The following is a 17,895-nucleotide window of genomic DNA, read 5'->3' as shown; positions in this document are numbered from 1 at the left end:
TTAGATCTGCTGCCCGGTACCTCCCAGTTTAAGAGGGAGGGCAGGGTCTGATGGACATAAGTCCCTCAAAGGTCGCTGCCGAACCCTGTACAAGAGTCCGATTGAGACTCGGACGGCTGATCTCCAATGGAGCATAGTGCTTGGGGCGATAGCTACGGAAAGACCTCGGGTGCACCTCGATCCTCACAGCCCTTTTTTTCAGCTTCTAGAAGGTGTGTGTTTTCCACTTGTTTGATCTTTTGATTGGGTAGTTTTTATCTTTTGGTGAAATCTTTTCCTTTCAGTTGTTTATTTGGTCTGGAAAATACAGCAAGTAAAAGAGATGTTCTGGTTTTACTGATTTTCTGGGTCTGGTACAGCAAAGCCAGCCGCATGGAAGTTCAGAAAGAATCAGATTCTAGGCCAAGTCTGGAGGGCTGTTTTTAACGGGCTGGTGGCTGCAGGACTGAGATTAGAGCATGCATATTATAAACTGGTGGGGAACTCGCAAGGGTTCAGGACCAGTTGGGGAATCAATGAATTTCTGTGCAAGTTCTAATCCCACATTTTTAAATCTATTCCTGTGTACTATAAATGTAAATGCGAGGTAATACACTGGTCTAAGGTCTTAGTGCTTTTTTGTTTTATTTGTTTATATTATATTATATTATAAATGAATAAAATAAAATGAATAAAACATTTGATCTATATATAAAGTATTAAATATACATTCATACCCACATACATATAAATATAAATAAAAAGTCAACGTTAATTATAATTGTGAATAATGAAATCTACATTTAAAACAAACAAATTTGCTTAACATACAAATAGTGTTAATTATGAAACATACAAATGGAAAAGAAAGTGTGCATGTATACTGGTAAAGAAGAAAAACAAGTGTGACACTCATACACATATCTGGCTACAGTATCTCTCTCTCTCTTTCTCTCTCTCTCTCTCTCTCTCTCTCTCTCTCTCTCTCTCTCTCTTCTCTCTCTCTATCCCGTGGCTGAAGCTGTAAATTAAGCACCTGCGGAGAGTTAATGCATTCTGGCTGCTGTCCAAATGACCCACCCTCTCCTCAGTGTGTGGAGACCTCTGTGTGTGAGAGGTGACCACCGCACCTGTTCCCTCACTGGAGTTCGATTTAACTCCAATTAAGACGTTCTTTTTGGGCCTTTGTTTCTGGCTCCTTTACCACAGCACACACCTGCAGCACACACCTGCTGATTGATCACACACTCTAATGAGCACAAAAAGAACCATTCAAAAATGTAGAATCACTTGGTATATTACTCATGTTACTATTTGATGTATTATTATAATAATTAAATAATGTGTAAATATTAGAATACTTAATAAATGTGTAAATGTAAATGTGTATATTTTGTAATATTTAATAAGCAAATAATGTGTAAATATTGTAATATTGACTAATTAAACAATGCATACATATGGCTATATTTAATAATTCAATAACATGTAGATATTGTAATATTTAATAATTAAGTTATGTGCAAATATTGTAATATTTAATATGTCAATGATGTGTAAATATCGTAACATTGACTAATTATACAATGCATGCATATTGCTACATTTAATAATTTAATAATGTGCAAATATTATAAATATATATATAGTACATATGTATTATATATTTAATAATTAAATCATGTGTAAATATTGCAAAATTGAATATTTAAATAATGTATACATATTGCAATATTTAAGAAGTAAATAATATGTAAATATAGTAACATTTCAAAATTAAATAAAGTTTAAAAAATTTAATATTTCACCATTAAACAATGTGTAAATATCATTATATACATTTCTGTGAAATACTGTGAAAAACAAGACTACACTTATCATAGCAATACTCCTAAGTCCTAAGTGGTGGCTCAGCGGTTAGAGCGCCGGGATATCGATAACAGGGTTGTGGGTTCGATTCCCGGGCTCGGCAAGCTGCCACTGTTGGGCCCTTGAGCAAGGCCCTTTACCCTCGGGCGCTGGAGTTGGCTGCCCACCGCTCTGGGTGTGTGTGTGTACTCACTGCCCCTAACACATGCCCCTAACACCAGATGGGTTAAATGCGGAGGACACATTTCGCTGTACAGTCCACACTGACAAATGTACAGTGACAAATACTGGACAAGGAGATGGCAAAGTAACTTGTCGAGAACGTTCCTCCCCCTTCTTTGTGTTCTTGGTCCTGAGAAACACCCTAAGGTTTCCTGGTGGCACGTGCGCTTGTGAAATGACCGTATTCGCCCTGTTAGAGTGCACCATGTTTTCTCTGTGTGCCTGCATGCATCGAACCATAACCCCCATACCGTGAGCACCGGATCGGGACGATTACATGTATCACTACATCGCTAGTTTACATGGTTGTACTATATGTAAGCCATTATTTTGCATAGGGTAAACATATGTGTGTTTTCTATAATAAACATTTTCTATAAAATCACCCAACGGCAGCATTTCGGTAACAGTTCTGCTCAAATGCAAATTATGGAGTACATTACACACTTAATTCAGCTCATGAAGGCTGTGCTAATGAGCCGGCGAGTTCAATAAAGTGTGTTCAAGCAGGGAGAACACTGGTGTGAGACGCGGGGGGACGCCAAACTGAAAACAACCATTTCAAACACTGCAGCAAGACTTTCATCCCTAGATTTTTATCTCTACATTTATCTGTGTGTGCTAGCGTTGTGCTCTGTGATTCCCTGCATACTGTAGATACTGATGATTACATGTTGACATTAAAGGATCTATATCCCACGGTTTCCTGGGGCTCCGACTGTAATTCCTCCTTTTTGACGTTCAGTTTGGTTCATGTTCCAAAAAGGATTAACATGGATTTCACATGGCCATTTTTAACAACATCAGAAATTCATTGGTTAAATGATTTCTTTTTGCTGCTGTGTTGTGTTTAAAGCAACATTATGTAACTTTGTTACAGTAAAGTAGCAGGTAACAGCTTCAGAATCATGTTGAAGCTCCACTGACTGTAACAGTGAGAATGGCGTCTCTACCATTGCCACTCCCGGTCCGAAACACTGCTTAGTGTTGTAGTACTCGAGTCTGACCGGTTGGATTTGGAAATTGTTGTCAGAACCAGCCAACCAGAGTCCATTGCATGAGTCTGTCTCAGGTAATTGAGTAATTAATTAAGTAAATTTTCTATCGTTACTGAATAGTAGTAGGTTTAAGGGCTTAGTAGTAGGTTTAACAGCGTTCTCCATTAAAGCCACAGATTGCCGGGTAGCAGACGCACTGCACTTTGCTGTTTAGCATCACCTAGCAGATATAGAACAAAGCAGGCCTAATCTACACAGAATGCATTGCGATGGGAGTACCGATAAACACCAGGTTTAAGCTGACACTAATTTCTCATGTTTAGTATGAGTTTACTACCCTGTATTAAGGTCACTGTTTAAGGTACAAAAGAGAACATGCTACTAACGTTAGGTGAGGTAACAGCTGTTTAAAGCTATGTGTGGATTTCTGCCATATCATCTACTGTGGCTTTCTTTGATTAATTGTTTTTCATCATATGACTTTAATTTAGTGTAGTAATGCAGAATGCTGACTGGAGCACTGTGATGCTTTAAGAAATTGAGTTGTTGAGTACTGGCACACACAAGAGGATCTAACTGTTCCTTACCATGATGGCTTGACTGGATAGTTTACTAAATATATGATGAAATATAATATGATTATGTATTAACTCGCTTTGTAGCACTTTTACACTAATAACATTAGCACAGACTCCACAAGACCTCTGAAGGTGCCCTGTGGTATCTAGCACCACAACCTTAGCAGCAGAATCTCCAGCAAATCCTGTAAGTTGTGAGATGGGGTCTCCATGGATTACATCAACGAGCCATAGGTGCCTATGACTCTGTCGCTGGTTCACTGGACCAGATTGGTAGGTACTGACCACAACATACCAGAAAAAAACCCAAAAAGGTTCTTATGCTTGACCATTTTTTCTGCTTTTAACATCTTCCCCACCTTCAGGAACAGACTGTCCACCTGTTGTCTAATATGTAAATTCCACCCCATGACATATGCCACTGTGGATGAAGATAGTCAATGTTTTTTCACTTCACCTGTCAGTGGTGTTAATGTTATGGCTGATCGTTGTCTTTTATGGCTGAGTGCTCTTGTCTTTTAGCAGACTCTAACCACTGTAGTGTTGGAAGTCTCGCCCTGCTGTTTCATGCTCCTGGTTTCTGCAGCTGCACTAAAGGGTTTGAAGGTTTTGAAGGTTTAATGGCATCCCGTTGGTGCTCCTCTGCCTCGCTTTAGTGCCTTTCCAAGCAGGAACGGTTTTGAAATATTGCCAATATGTTTTTGCTGCTCGCTATTGATTTACATGTGTAATTTGTAAGAATCCCCCAGACGTTTCTTCTGTAATATGCTGAGATATTGACATTGTACTTAGCTCAGTAAACTGTTAAGATTTTTTCCAGCAGGCAAAATAAAAGGCCAGCAGCATCTCACAACTTCATTAGAGTAATTATTAATTAGGAACCATATCCCAGGAGTGAAAACGAAATAACGGACTGCAGCCATGCATGTCACAGTCTTCAGCTTCGTTCTGCAGTCGAGGGAATGTTAATGTTCAGGCCGGTGGGTTTAGACACACACACACACACACACACACACATGAATACATGCACATATACTTTTATCATTTGCATAACCTATGGATAGATGCACGCACACAATATGATATACACCTGATTCATATTCATTCTCATTCATATACATTCGTATACATAATGTATAGGTCTGCGACCTATAACTTGCACATTGCTGCTGAATACACACACACATACACCACACACACATACACTGCGGATTCCCACAGAGCTTAAAAAAAAGTATATATTTTTTCGCATCAAGCCCCAACAGGCTTGGGAAAATAATCAATAACAACCAATAATCTCATGTTTCACCTCCTGCTCCCTCCTTCACCATCTATCATTAAAAAACAACACTGGGCCAGCTCAGAGACCCTCCCTGATAGCGTGTTATATCTTAATAAATCACAGTACAGAGCTCATGTTGCCAGAATTACATTTGTTTTTTGGCAGGTACCAGTTTTGGGGGTGGCAGCTCACCAATCCTTTTGTCCCAGAGTCATAGCTGTGGTGACAATTACAGCACCAACTGTCCTAGCTTCCGCAGCCAGCGACGTTTCCATTTCCAGCACCGTCATGTGAGAATTGGTTTTCCTTGCTTCTGGGCTCCCCCCTACAGTTGGAAAGTGTAATTCACTTTCACTGCACTGCCGTAAATACATATCACACTCTTTGAGCACCCCCTTAAGGACAGCTGTACACATGCATTTGTGGACAAGCTGGGAGATTCAGAAGCGACATCTGAAGTGAAAGAAGCATGTGGACTGAAGAGGCTACAATACAAGATTTTACACAGATTTGACTCCATATGAGTCTTACAGAAGTCTCTGCACACCGGTGACACCCTACAAGACCTGCCTGATGTTTTAGAGATGTTCTGACTCTAGCACACACTTGCTTTATCTCAAAGTGGCTCAGAATCGTATCAATCTTTAAAATGAATTATTAAAATTAAAATGAATTATTAATCTTCTTTATTTTTTCCTGCTTTTAACACCTTCATCACCTTCAAGAACTCACTGTTCACTTGCTGCTGGATATATCCACCCCTTGGCATATACAACCACTATAGATGAAGAAAATCAGTGTTTTTCACTTCACCTGGTACTAATGTTATGGCTGATCTGTGTAAGGAATTAAGAGTGAGATTTAAAACAGATGTTTGAGGGTAAGATGAAGCTGCAGTGTTAGTGAACAGTGCTCTGCTGCAGACAGGAAAGGTTAATAAGCAGACAGATGAGTACGGCATGCTGCTGCCCAGCGGTTCTCCATCTGTTCCCCTGCGGGCCCCGGGGCCCTGGCTGTCGGCTCCGCTGCAGCCTGTGGGAGGCGTAGCTCTGGTCCCTCAGCTCCTTGCCAAAGCCTTCATTCATCCATATCAGCCCACCAGCCTATTTATTCATCTACATACTCTCCCAGTGTGACCAACAGACACTTTCCTCCAGGATCTCTCTCACTCTCACCTCTCTTTAATTCTGTCCTTCCTTTCGGTCCCTCCCTTTTCTCACTGTAACTGTACTCTCTCCCCTCTCTCTACAGTCTTTGCTCTATTCATCTAACTCCCGTACTCCCCCCACCCCTCATCTTTCCTGCCTCCATCTTCTCACTTGTCTGTGTGATGGATCCTCTTCTTCATTCTGCTAGTTCTTTAAGAATGTATTTTCCTGCCCCGGGTTGTTTTTGCCCACTCCCTCCAACCTGTCTATCTCTCCCTACATGCAGGATCGTTGAGGCGTCTGCCAGAGGGAGGAATCCATCTGCTCCACAGGCAGCCATGCTGCAGCTGCTGCTGTCTGCTATGAGGAGCTCTGAGCTCCACACTCCTCTCTATTGGAGAAGGAGAGCAAGAGATACAGTCTTGATTAGACAGGTTATGAATGTTTTTTAAAGCAATAAATTAGCAAATGCAAATTTTCACATTTCTTCTTTCTTCCTTACCCTTAAAGCAACTTTATGCAGCATACTTAGCGGAGTGGCTACTCATAGCTTGGCATGGTAACAGCAATATGTAGCTTTGATAAAGGGTGCAGGACAACCCAGGCCCTGTAAGATTTATCTACCGCCTCAGTCCACATGATTCTTTCACCTTCAGTGACATTTCAGTATTCAACAGCAATTCTTCATATTGCTGCTTTAAGTGTTGTCAGTCAGCCAAGTCAGCCAAGACAGTGCATGGACAGCACAACTACCGATTTAATGGCTCTGCTGGCTGACTGCAGTATGCTGTGTAGCTCCACCCATTCCCATATTTCAATCACAAATCAGCCCATTTTCCATCTCATCCTACTTCTCTAAACTGTCCCAGTTCCCATCTCCAGTATCGGAATCCAACAGTTAGTTGTCCCAGTTCTAATATCGGCACATTTTGAATCCCCCAGAAATCAGTTTTTCTGCTATATCATTAGAAGGCGGGGTTATTGGACCTGCCCCACGTCCTTCCTGTTCATTACATGGAGTAGCTGAGTCGTAGTAGAACTTACATGAACTGCACTTTTACTGTTGAGGCATTCCACTAACTGGACAAACTGCGAATCCAGGGGGAAACTCAGCTCTGTTTTTGCACTATAAGCTCAATGAAGGCGGCCTGAGACATGCTTAGTCTAGGAGAAAGGGGTGGGTCTACCGAATGAGGTGGGTCTGGCTCGGCCTCTGCCATTTGACAACATGGCAGACAGTTTTAGATTAATTTCTAGAGAATGGAAGGGAATGGCACCACAGAGCCCAATGTTTCTACCGTCTCTGAGTCAACCACACGTTTGTTGAGTAACTGTATGACACACTGTTGGGTATACTGTAAATCTGTGATTCTCAAAATTTTTAGACCACATACCAACCATACCAAGTACCACCTACAAGCCATTTGACAGGAACACACACAAACACACACTCATTCGTAGTAGGCTGGCTGTGGCCTCCACACTTCATACCTGTCATTTCTTTCTCCAGTGGTTCTTCAGCAGTTGTATGGGGTTCTGGTGAATGCAGTATGCCTTCTGCATCATACTAGAAATCTTGAGACAGAAGGAAACAACAAGAGCACAAGGCGATGTAGTGGACAACAGAGTCTTTATTGATTTTATATGATTTCCAAAGGGCTTTTGGCGTACCACCTTGCGATGCTTGCGAGCACTTCTATAAGTGGACAAGAGTAGATTGCTTTGTTTAAAACAGTGACAGAAATCCTTGAATCTTTTCCTTTTCTATAGATACTGTAAACAGGGAATTCCCAAAGGTGACTTAAGAGTATATGTTTCTAATTTTCTGTTCACATGCTTTTTTGCTTTCAGTAACAGTTGAATCTCTCAGCTTGTAAAATTCAGATGTGCCACGAGGGGGAAGGGGCTTAAAGTGTGATCTGTCACCACTGCAGTGATTTATACTCTCTACCTGTAGGGGGAGCCCATGAGCAAAACATGCCAATTCTCCATACTGCTGTTTTAAGTGTTGTCAGTCAGCCAAGACATGCTTGGTATCTGAATAGTCTGTACTACTGTGCTGGAGTTATGAGACGAATGTAGCAAAATAGTAATGCAAGCTTGTACCCTACAGATTAGCACTGCGTACACAGCATGATTGGTGAATGTTGAGACAGAAGGGAACCTCATTTGTCCTCATTTCTACTTAATTACACAGCTAGCATTTAAACAAGTAACAGTGGTTTGGAACTGGTACTTATAACAGTGTAGATTTGAGAAGGTTTAAGTCTAAAATGTATCTAAACTGTATTATAAGTCAGTTATGGCAACATATCAGTCTGAAAAGGACACTGTGAACCTCATTATCTCAGGCCATGAGCTTCATTAATACCACATAGAGAAAACATAAAGCAAAAACATTGAAAAACGTGGAGATAAAGTGGTGAAACTCGGAACAGTGGTGAATCTTCCCAGGAGTGTCTGGCTACCAAAATTCCTCGTCAATGACTCATCCAGAAAGGTGCAGAAAAAGTAAACAAATAAACAAAAACACCCAAAACAGACAGACATCTAAGAAACTGCAGGCCTTGCTTGAGTCAGATAAGATCAGCAGGCACGATTCCAGAATTAGAGAGAGACTGGGCAAAAATGGTGTTCATAAGATCCGCAAGACGAAAACCAATGATAACCAAAAATACAGGTGAAACACCTTGGTGACCCCTGAGCCTTTTGGAATAATCTGTGGACTGATCAGTCAAAAGTGGAATGGGTGGACAGGGTTGCTGCTGCCACATCTGGCATACAACCAACACAGCAGTCCACAACAAGCACATCACACCACACCAACAGTCAAACATGGTGGTGGCAGTGTAATTGTATGGGGTATTTTTCCTGCTCCAGGGCCTGGGTGACTGGCTGGCTCTCTTTTAGACAATCCTGCAGAAGAGTGTCATGTGATGTCAGCCTGCTATCTGCAGCTCAAGATAGCGTCCGAAGCACAAGACCATAGCTGCATTTAGAACTGCTCCCTATTACAGAAACAGTGCACTTTATAGCGTGTCGGCCATTTAGTAGTGTTGTTTAACAACAATCACTTTCAATCAAATTTCCGATGTAGATCATAACGCAATGAGGTGGTGTATTACTACTGACGAAGCAGAAGTTGTTGGGTTGTGTTGGACGCAAAGTCCTTATACAAGAGTCTGTTCACTCAGCTGCAATCTTTGCAATGGCGGGCAGTTATTTCCAGTCACACTAGGCCAGACGCCAAGCTTTATAAATGAGGAGAGACCAAAATACCGGAAAAGCAAGCCCAGATCACCAGTTTCAAACCATATTTCACTGACCAAATCTGACCTCATGAATATGTTCAACTCAATAATGCACAAAAAAGTTTATATCAGCTTGTTCTGGCTACTGCGCTTGTGTAGACCTCCACATCGAAGGGGACTTTCCACACTGGCACATTAATGTTCCTCCACTTGCGGTGTAACCAGCAAGCTGATTGGTCCTTTTTGCTGTGTAAACATATGCTCATGTTTCAACCTGCGTATAACATCTTTAGTAGTCAGACATATCCCGAAGCGTCAAAAGTACACAGCTGGCCCAAGACGCCAGTTTTATATACAAAATGTAAGTAGACGTCATTTTTATTTCAATTATTAACAATGCTAATATTAGTGAATTCGCAGTGCCTTCTTATTATCCCATGAGAAAATGTTATATAGAATATCAACCAATACAAAGACACTGGCGCGTGATTCAGTTTTAATCATTTCTACTTAACTCGGTGTGTAAACTTCCTAATTATAGCACTGAGAGACAGTGAAGAGAGCTGTGTTCAGCTACTCCGAACGCCAAACATTCTAACAACTCTCTCTTCTTTCTGGGGTAGAACTACTCTTGTTCACTGGGCTTCATTTGTTCTAAAGCTTTAGTGTTCATAAAATCTTTAAAAGCTGCTCTTTAAAGACTTAAATATTTGATCTGTTAAGTCTGTGTATTTGTAGTATATAAGCCATTGTTAACCTTCAGATTTAGGCGTTGTGTTTTTGCTATGATGCAGTTTTGTATAATAAGCACTGTTTACATTCAGTAGCTGTTTCCTGCAAACTGACTCCTTCACATATTGTGTAATTTTGTGGGGCCAAGCAATCCCTATAGTACTCAAAGCCTTTATTATATACATGATTCTTATGTAGAATATTTATATTCTATGTACTTTTCACACAGAAATAAGCATCAATATTGGATATATTAAAAAGATAAAGGATACTGGCAAAGAAAAACTTATAGAATTTTGTGGGGAAAAAAATATTGTGATATACCATGAAACCATCAGAATTTAACAAACATTGATAAACATTTTTGGCCATACTGTCCAGCCCTAGTTGAATTCAAGCATTTATGCGAAGTAGAGTGTCTCAGAAGTCCTCTAGAGTGATGGGAAAGACAGACTCCAGTTATAGATCAGTGTGGTTTGTAGTTTGTAGTTGTTGCTGCTATAGGGCAGGTTGGCCATCCAGTAAACAAGTAAAGCTGGTTTACTTTAAAACAAATGAAATTATCATTTCAAACCATGTTTCCCTGTCTTTTTTTTTTAGCTTTTTAGTCAAATATGCAAAAAAAAAAAAAACAACTCAGGAGGAAATCAGGAGGGAGAGCTATTTTTTATGACACTGTAAACCCACTCAAGTATAAGAAAGGCAGAAAGATGAGTTGGCATAACTGTGAGCAATTTCATTTTACAATGATATGAATAAAAATGTTATGGCACTTGTCTGTCTCACTTTGACAGCCCTTGGATGTGTTTGTGTATGCGTGTGTGTGTGTGTGTGTGTGTGTGTGTGTGTGTGTGTGTGTGCGTGCCTGTGTAATACAGTAAAAATAAATGTCTGATTCTATTTGGAGTAACTAGTATGACTTTCAGAGGAAGTCAGCATACTTTGTTATCCTCCTTTCACCCTGATCCTCAATGACCAGGACCCCGCAGGACCATCACAGAGCAGATATTATTTGGGTGGTGGGTCATTCTCAGCCTTCAGTGACAGTCACTGACTGACAGGGTGCTGGCAGGTTTGACATGGTGTGTTGCGCTGCTGGTATGAGTGGATCAGACACAGCAGTGCTGCTGGAGTGTTTAAACACTGCATCCTCTCACTGTCCACTCTGTTAGACACTTCTACCTAGTTTGTGTTGGTCATCTTCTAGTCCTTCATCAGTGGTCACAGGATGTCAGTGTAAACAGGCTCCATACATCACACTAGACCACATGAGGAGAGCTTTGGAGATGTTTTAATGAACACAGTGATGTAAATCTCTGACTTTCTGTAGGAATGTTATTAGTGTTAATTCTAATATTAGTGTTTTACTGAGCAAATACACACTCACTGTTCAGATAAGCAGCTTTTTCATTCTCAAACTTTTACAAAGGACTGTAAATGCGTTTCCTCTGCTTAGCTCTAGTGAGTAGACCCCTCCACCCAGCTTGTTTAGGTCCGCTTCCTCTCCTCGCCCCCTCCAGTCTTCTCTGTCTTTTAGTCAGTGACTCGAGCTACTGGTCTGCATTTAGATGGAGTCTCAGGCCACGATGCTGGTTGACCTGACTCCTTGGCCGAGGGTTTTGGGAGCTGACACAGCAGCATGAAGAAAGCAGCCAGGCGCGAGTGTGTTGATGAGAAGGAGATGTTCATTGATTTGTGCTCTCTGTAGGCCGGGAAAGACTTGTGGGTAAGGGTTGTAAGCTGCAAATTATATACATATACATTCATATGAAGCTCAATATCTGAGACATTAAAAAGATAAAGGGTACTGGCTTAGCCAAACCAAATGGAAGTGTGTGAGTGTGTGTGTCCATCCTTAGTTGAAACAAGTCAGTCGACCTTTTTGTATACTTTTTATTTAATCAATGTTGAAGTAAATGCTCGCACACACTTGGCACGGACTTTGTTTTAGTCACTGGACATAGCTGTATTCTCAGTCTCTCATAATCTTAGAATTAGTGGTTGGTATAGTAGTGGGAATGAACACTGCCCTTCCCTTGGCAGACTGGGGTTCAATTCTAAACAAGCACACCACACTACATCAATAGTGAGTCCTTGGGTAAGACTCCTTACACTACATTATCCTATCTGTGCAACCAATTTTTTTAAATTAGGGTGACCATTCACTCTCTCTTTCCAGGACGTGTCCTCTTTTCAGGATCTAAAACCTTGATTTCACATTAGGGTTTGCTTCTACAGTCTTCACATATTCGCTTTTAAATGCGTCTCTTTAAGCCCCGTCTTCTCGCTGCCACAGCTGGTCCTTATCAATCTGCATCAACATGCAGCCACTGGTTAAATTTCTTCCCAGAGAGAGAGAGAGAGAGAGAGAGAGAGAGAGAGAGACTATTTAACAAGGGCAGCACATGGTAACTGACCACAGCCTAAAAAAAGTCTAAACACAAATTCTGTGGTTTCATCTCAGCTCACCAAAACAATGTCGAAAACAAGCCCTTCTAACCCCATCTCGCTGTCCAAGGTGCTGAATGCCAAGACAGCCCATTTAGTGCCTCATTGTCCACTCTATTAAAACACTTCTACCTGGTTGGTCCACCTTGTAGATGTAAAGTCAGAGAAAGAAGCTGCACAGTTTGTGTTGGTCATCCTCTTGTCCTTCATCAGTGGTCACAGGATGTCAGTTCCAGGTGTAAACAGGCTCCATACATCGCACTAGACTACATGAGGAGAGCTTTGGAGATGTTTTAATGAACACAGTGATGTAAAACCACGACTTTCTGTAGGAATGTTATTAGTGTTAATTCTAATATTAGTGTTTCACTGAGCAAATACACACTCACTGTTCAGATAAGCAGCTTTTTCATTCTCAAACTTTTACAAAGGACTGTAAATGCGTTTCCTCTGCTTAGCTCTAGTGAGTAGACCCCTCCACCCAGCTTGTTTAGGTCCGCTTCCTCTCCTCACCCCCTCCAGTCTTTTCTGTCGTTTAGTCAGTGACTCGAGCTACTGGTCTGCTTAAAAAAAGTCTAAACACAAATTCTGTGGTTTCATCTTTGTGGAACCCAGCTCACCAAAACAATGTCGGAAACAAGCCCTTCTAACCCCACCTCGCTGTCCAAGGTGCTGAATGTCAAGACAGCCCATTTAGTGCCTTCGTTGAGGCCAGCCCACAACACCGCCTGGCGAGGAGGAGGAAGAGGAGAGATGAAACCACACATGGCTGGCATAAGCTAATTAGCCCACCTGTTCACACTCGCATGCAATGCTGGCCAGGGAGCAATCGAGGTAGGGCTCTACTCCATGCTGAATGCTGTGGGCTAACCTCTACGCCCCCTAATGTTTCTTTGTTGTTTTGCTGACAGTCAACCATACTACCATCCACTTAAACCACTGACTAAGCCTCCAGAGGACCCCTGCTATCACCCCTACTCAAACCTTCAAGCCTCCCTCTCTCTGCTGGCCACTCGCTTCCTGGGCTCTCTGTCCAGCATCTTCAAGGTATTGAACTTGTAAGGTATTATGCTTTCAGCTTAAGGCCTTTGGTCATGTAGCATCCCTTGGCGGCCAGTTATGCAGTTATTGCCTGTTGGATATACCAGGAGTGTCCAGTGAAATCATGCTGACCTCATTTTATTCACGTCCTTCTTATTATTTTTGCTTTTTTAAATTTGTATTTTACTTGTGAGACAATTAAGTTGAACTGACAGGAGATGATTTGTTCTTGTGGGCTGTTTCGTCTCATTTTCCTTGTTCATTTTGTGTTCATGTGTTGCACCTGGGACTGGGAGCATTTAAGAAGCCTCGTTCCAGCCTGTAGTTGCCGTGAATTGAACCTCTAGGTGTTGCAGGTGTGGCATGGGCTTGTAAGCTGGCATCTTGTCTTGGCCAAGCTGTCTTCAAGTCTGGTTCTCGAGGCAGTTTCGTTACATCGCGTACAGTTCATGCTCCCCGTCGGCTCTAGCTCAAGAGGCACTTCCACGGCACACTCAGGTTAGACTTGCCCTGTATCTTGTTTAGGTAGCCGGTTTTCCAGTTAACCCTGGTTTCACGTAGATCGTTGCTCTAGTACTCAGTTCTAGTTTCCCCTTTGTATCGCCCAAGCTCGGCTTGTGGCTGCTTTCTGTTCTCCCCTTTTTATTCCCAAGCTAGGCTTGCGGTTCCCTTGTCCTTACCCCAGTACATCTCAGCTCTTCCCCTGTCACTTCCTGCTCCTTCCAGTCCCAGGTTTGTTGTTTTCACCATTTGGTTAATCACATTCTGTTTGATTTCCAGTTTGATCCATTAGATTGCTGCACGTACTTTGTTTTTGTATTCTCTTTGTGTTTGAATAAATCTTGCTCCCACCCTTATACACACACACTGCCACGGTCCTACAGCTTAGGCCTACTTGAAGCTCCCTGGCCACTACATCCTGACCACAGTGTCCTCTTTGTATATACATTATTGAAAATGTAAAATATCTACATTAAAAAGACTTTCTTAGAAATCCAGCGTTTTAGTCCGCAACAATCACAACAAAACAGGCTGTGAAATTCTGGAGGGACTGTTGAATCAGGAGGATACACACTTTTGTGATTGTTTACTCCTGTGGAGTTGTGATTTATCTGCTGCGCTGGCGTATTAGCCATGCAGCGTTTCACTCGCACTCTCTCCGTCACTGTTTACTCCACAAACACTGCTTAATTTACTACATTATCCCAGCAGCTGCTGCACGGACTTCCACACTGTATGTGTGTGTGTGTGTGTGCGGGCTTGTATACATTTTGACGGCGCTGTAGGAAAAGCAGAGAAAAGCAGGGCTAACCTGCAGGGCCAGCTAAATGATGCTCACTTTGTGAAGTGTGTGTTTTGTTGCATAATAACTTTACTTTTGTTATTATAAAAAAATTACTTTTGTTTCTGAAAAAGTAAAAGCATTTCTTTTCGGGTGCTGAGATTAGGGTTAGTAGTTTTATGACCACTGTATGTCCAAATGTTTGTGGACACTCCTTTAATGAATGCATTCAGCAACTTTAAGTAGACACAGCTTGTCTAGTCTGTAGAGAATAGGACTCCCTGGAGCAGATAAATATCAACCTACTGGCACCATGCTGCCTAAAACCAGGTGTGGGCTAGAAGGGTATAAAGCCCTTCAGCATTGAGCTGTGGAGCAGTGGAAGAACTGTGTTCTCTGGAGAGGATGGGAAGGGGGGGGGGGTGGGGAGTTGGTTATAAGGTGGGAATCAATTCTTGCCTTGCCACAAACCGTAAGTGAAACCTGCCATCAGTTTCGTCTTTCGGAGACATTCTCTGAGGAGAATGGTCTGTAGGCTGGGATTTTTGCCACTGCTGGTAGATCCGTATGACCGTAAGCTTCCATACACCTGCAGATTTAGCTACTTCCTTCACTCTATGTTCTTTGGCATGTCCAAATGCAGTCACTCCTTTTAGCCAATCATTAACTCCACTCACTGCACTGTACCACCTCTTCTTAATCTATGAATCCACTCGCTCAGCCTGCAGGTATTTATGGCCCAATCATCCACATGCAGCGCCATCTGCAGGAGCCTGAAGTTACTACCATCTTAAATCTTGGTCATTGGTCTGGGAAGCTTATGATGCTCTATTTTGATTTAGACTTTGGATTTGCTTCTTTCTTTGTGGTGTTTTGATGTCATCTCTCTTTATAAGATACTGTCACGCCAGACAGGGCTAACAGAAATCCTAGAAACAGAAATATTAAAAAAATAGAGGGAGGGAAAACTGTGAACTCACAGATAACATAATAAGACTATTAAAATGTACACATGGTAAGTAAGGTTAGAATTAAGGGATTGGAGGAAGGCTGTGGACAGACTGAGTGACTGTGTGGGCTGATTGAGAATGAGGGCTAAATACAGAGGCTACAGACAGCGGTGTGTGTGTGTGGGGGGGGGTAGGTGAATGAGTGTTACAATGACAGAACAGAGTGTGTGAGATGGAGGTGAAGTATGTGATCGGCCTGCTGCTGTCTGCTGGGCTGTGTTGGTGTGTGTGACTGTAATGTCCCTAAATGACCTCAGGCTGCATGGTGCAGCACTGTATCCTCCCCTTCACACACACACACACACACACAAACACACACGCACACTCTCCAGGTCCTGTTAGTCCTGCCAGCTCTGACTGGGAGTCATTACAAGGTGGACAGGTCCACTCCGTCACTGCCAACACACGTCCAGCTCCTCTCACTCTAATACTTCCAGTCTGCTCTACACCATACTGGAACAGAGAGGCGGGGGGGGGGGGGGGGGGGGAGAGAGAGAGAGAGAGAGAGAGAGAGAGAGAGAGAGTATGAAGAGGGGAAAAAGACAGGTAGAGAGGGAGAGAAAGAGATAGAGAGAGGGGAGAAAGTGAGGGGATTGCAAAAATGAAGGCAGAGAGAGAGAGAGAGAGAGAGAGGGGGGGGGGAAATAGTGGGGAGAGACAGAGAGAATAGGGAAGGTAGAGTCAGAGAAAGAGAGTAAGAGACAGGGTGGAGAGCAAAAAAGAGGCAGAAAAAGAGGGTAGAGAGAGAGAGAGAAGGCAGAAAGATGGGAGAGCAAGTGTGACAGAAAGGAGAGAGAGAGAGAGAGAGAGAGAGAGAACCTGAGAGAGGGCAGGGAGAGAAGAAGAGGGAATGAGGAGGGAGAAAGAGAGAAAATAAGGGAGAGAGAATGAGGGGAAAAGAGCGAGAGCAAGAGTGAAAGAGAAAGAGAGAACAAGGGAGAGAGAGCTTGAGGGAAAAGAGAGGGAGAGAGAGAAGCAGCAGAAAGTGAAAGAAATAGAGGGGAGAAAGAAAAGGAGAGCGAGAAGGAGATGTGAGAGCAAGGAGACAGGTGTAGAGGGGGTACAGTGTGTCTCGAGGATGCACTGTAATCTGAACACAGCCACATTCAGAGGTGGTCAGAGACGCATATGACTACATTATGGTGGTGGTGTGTATTGTGTGTATTGTTCCTGTGGTCTACAAATGTGCTGGAATGTTAATTAATACGATGCTTCTATTAATACTCAATGCCAGATCTGGAATTTTGAGGCTCTGCGGATTTACGTGACAATGGAGGCAGGGCTGGGGACACCTGCACTGATAGAGAAACTGCAGCTGTGGTGTCCGCCTGTCTTTGCTCTCCCATGCACTACTTAGCGCTAGAGACCTGAACGCTGGTCTGTCTGTGCCTACAAGGACACTAGGTCCCTGCTTATACCCGGTCACTTTATACGACTAGATTTTTTGCCACATGCATTTACACTTAGTAGTACAATGTGTCTCCGGTTCTGATCAATGGGAGGGTTGAAATAAGCCCATATCACAGCAATTGTTACTGGTGTTGTACTGGTTGTACTGGGAGTTTTGGTTGTGGAATGGGTCCTGGAAAGGCAGCTGTATTTGCAGTGCTATAGTGTGGCTCTAATGCATCTCAGACCACCTCCTGAAGTGGTTCGAGTGGTCGGATTTGTATCTGGTGTCTTGGGTGCGTTCACCCTTGCGTTTTTATGAGGTTTCGGCCTAATTCGGATATAATCCTGATACTCAAGACGCATGAAGTGACCAGGTGTAAATAGGGCATTGGCATTGACATAGCCCACCAAGGCACTAGGTGGCACCACGGAGTAGTACTGTCACAGTAAAAATACAAATTTGAACATTTAATAAATTCAGTAAAATGGCATTCAGGTGTATTCAGTGGTAATAATAGTAATGCTAGCTATGTGTTTATACACATACATGGTGCTAGTTTAGTCAAGCTGGCTACCCTGCTAGGGAGTCCTTGCCCTCCTGGCCACCAGGACAGTAGGCGACACCACAGAGCTGGGTGCCGAACTGTGTTTGCTCTCTGGGGC

Source organism: Salminus brasiliensis, chromosome 4 (genome assembly GCF_030463535.1).
Source record: "Salminus brasiliensis chromosome 4, fSalBra1.hap2, whole genome shotgun sequence".
Taxonomy (NCBI): Eukaryota; Metazoa; Chordata; class Actinopteri; order Characiformes; family Bryconidae; genus Salminus; species Salminus brasiliensis.
This window is presented reverse-complemented; position numbering follows the sequence as displayed.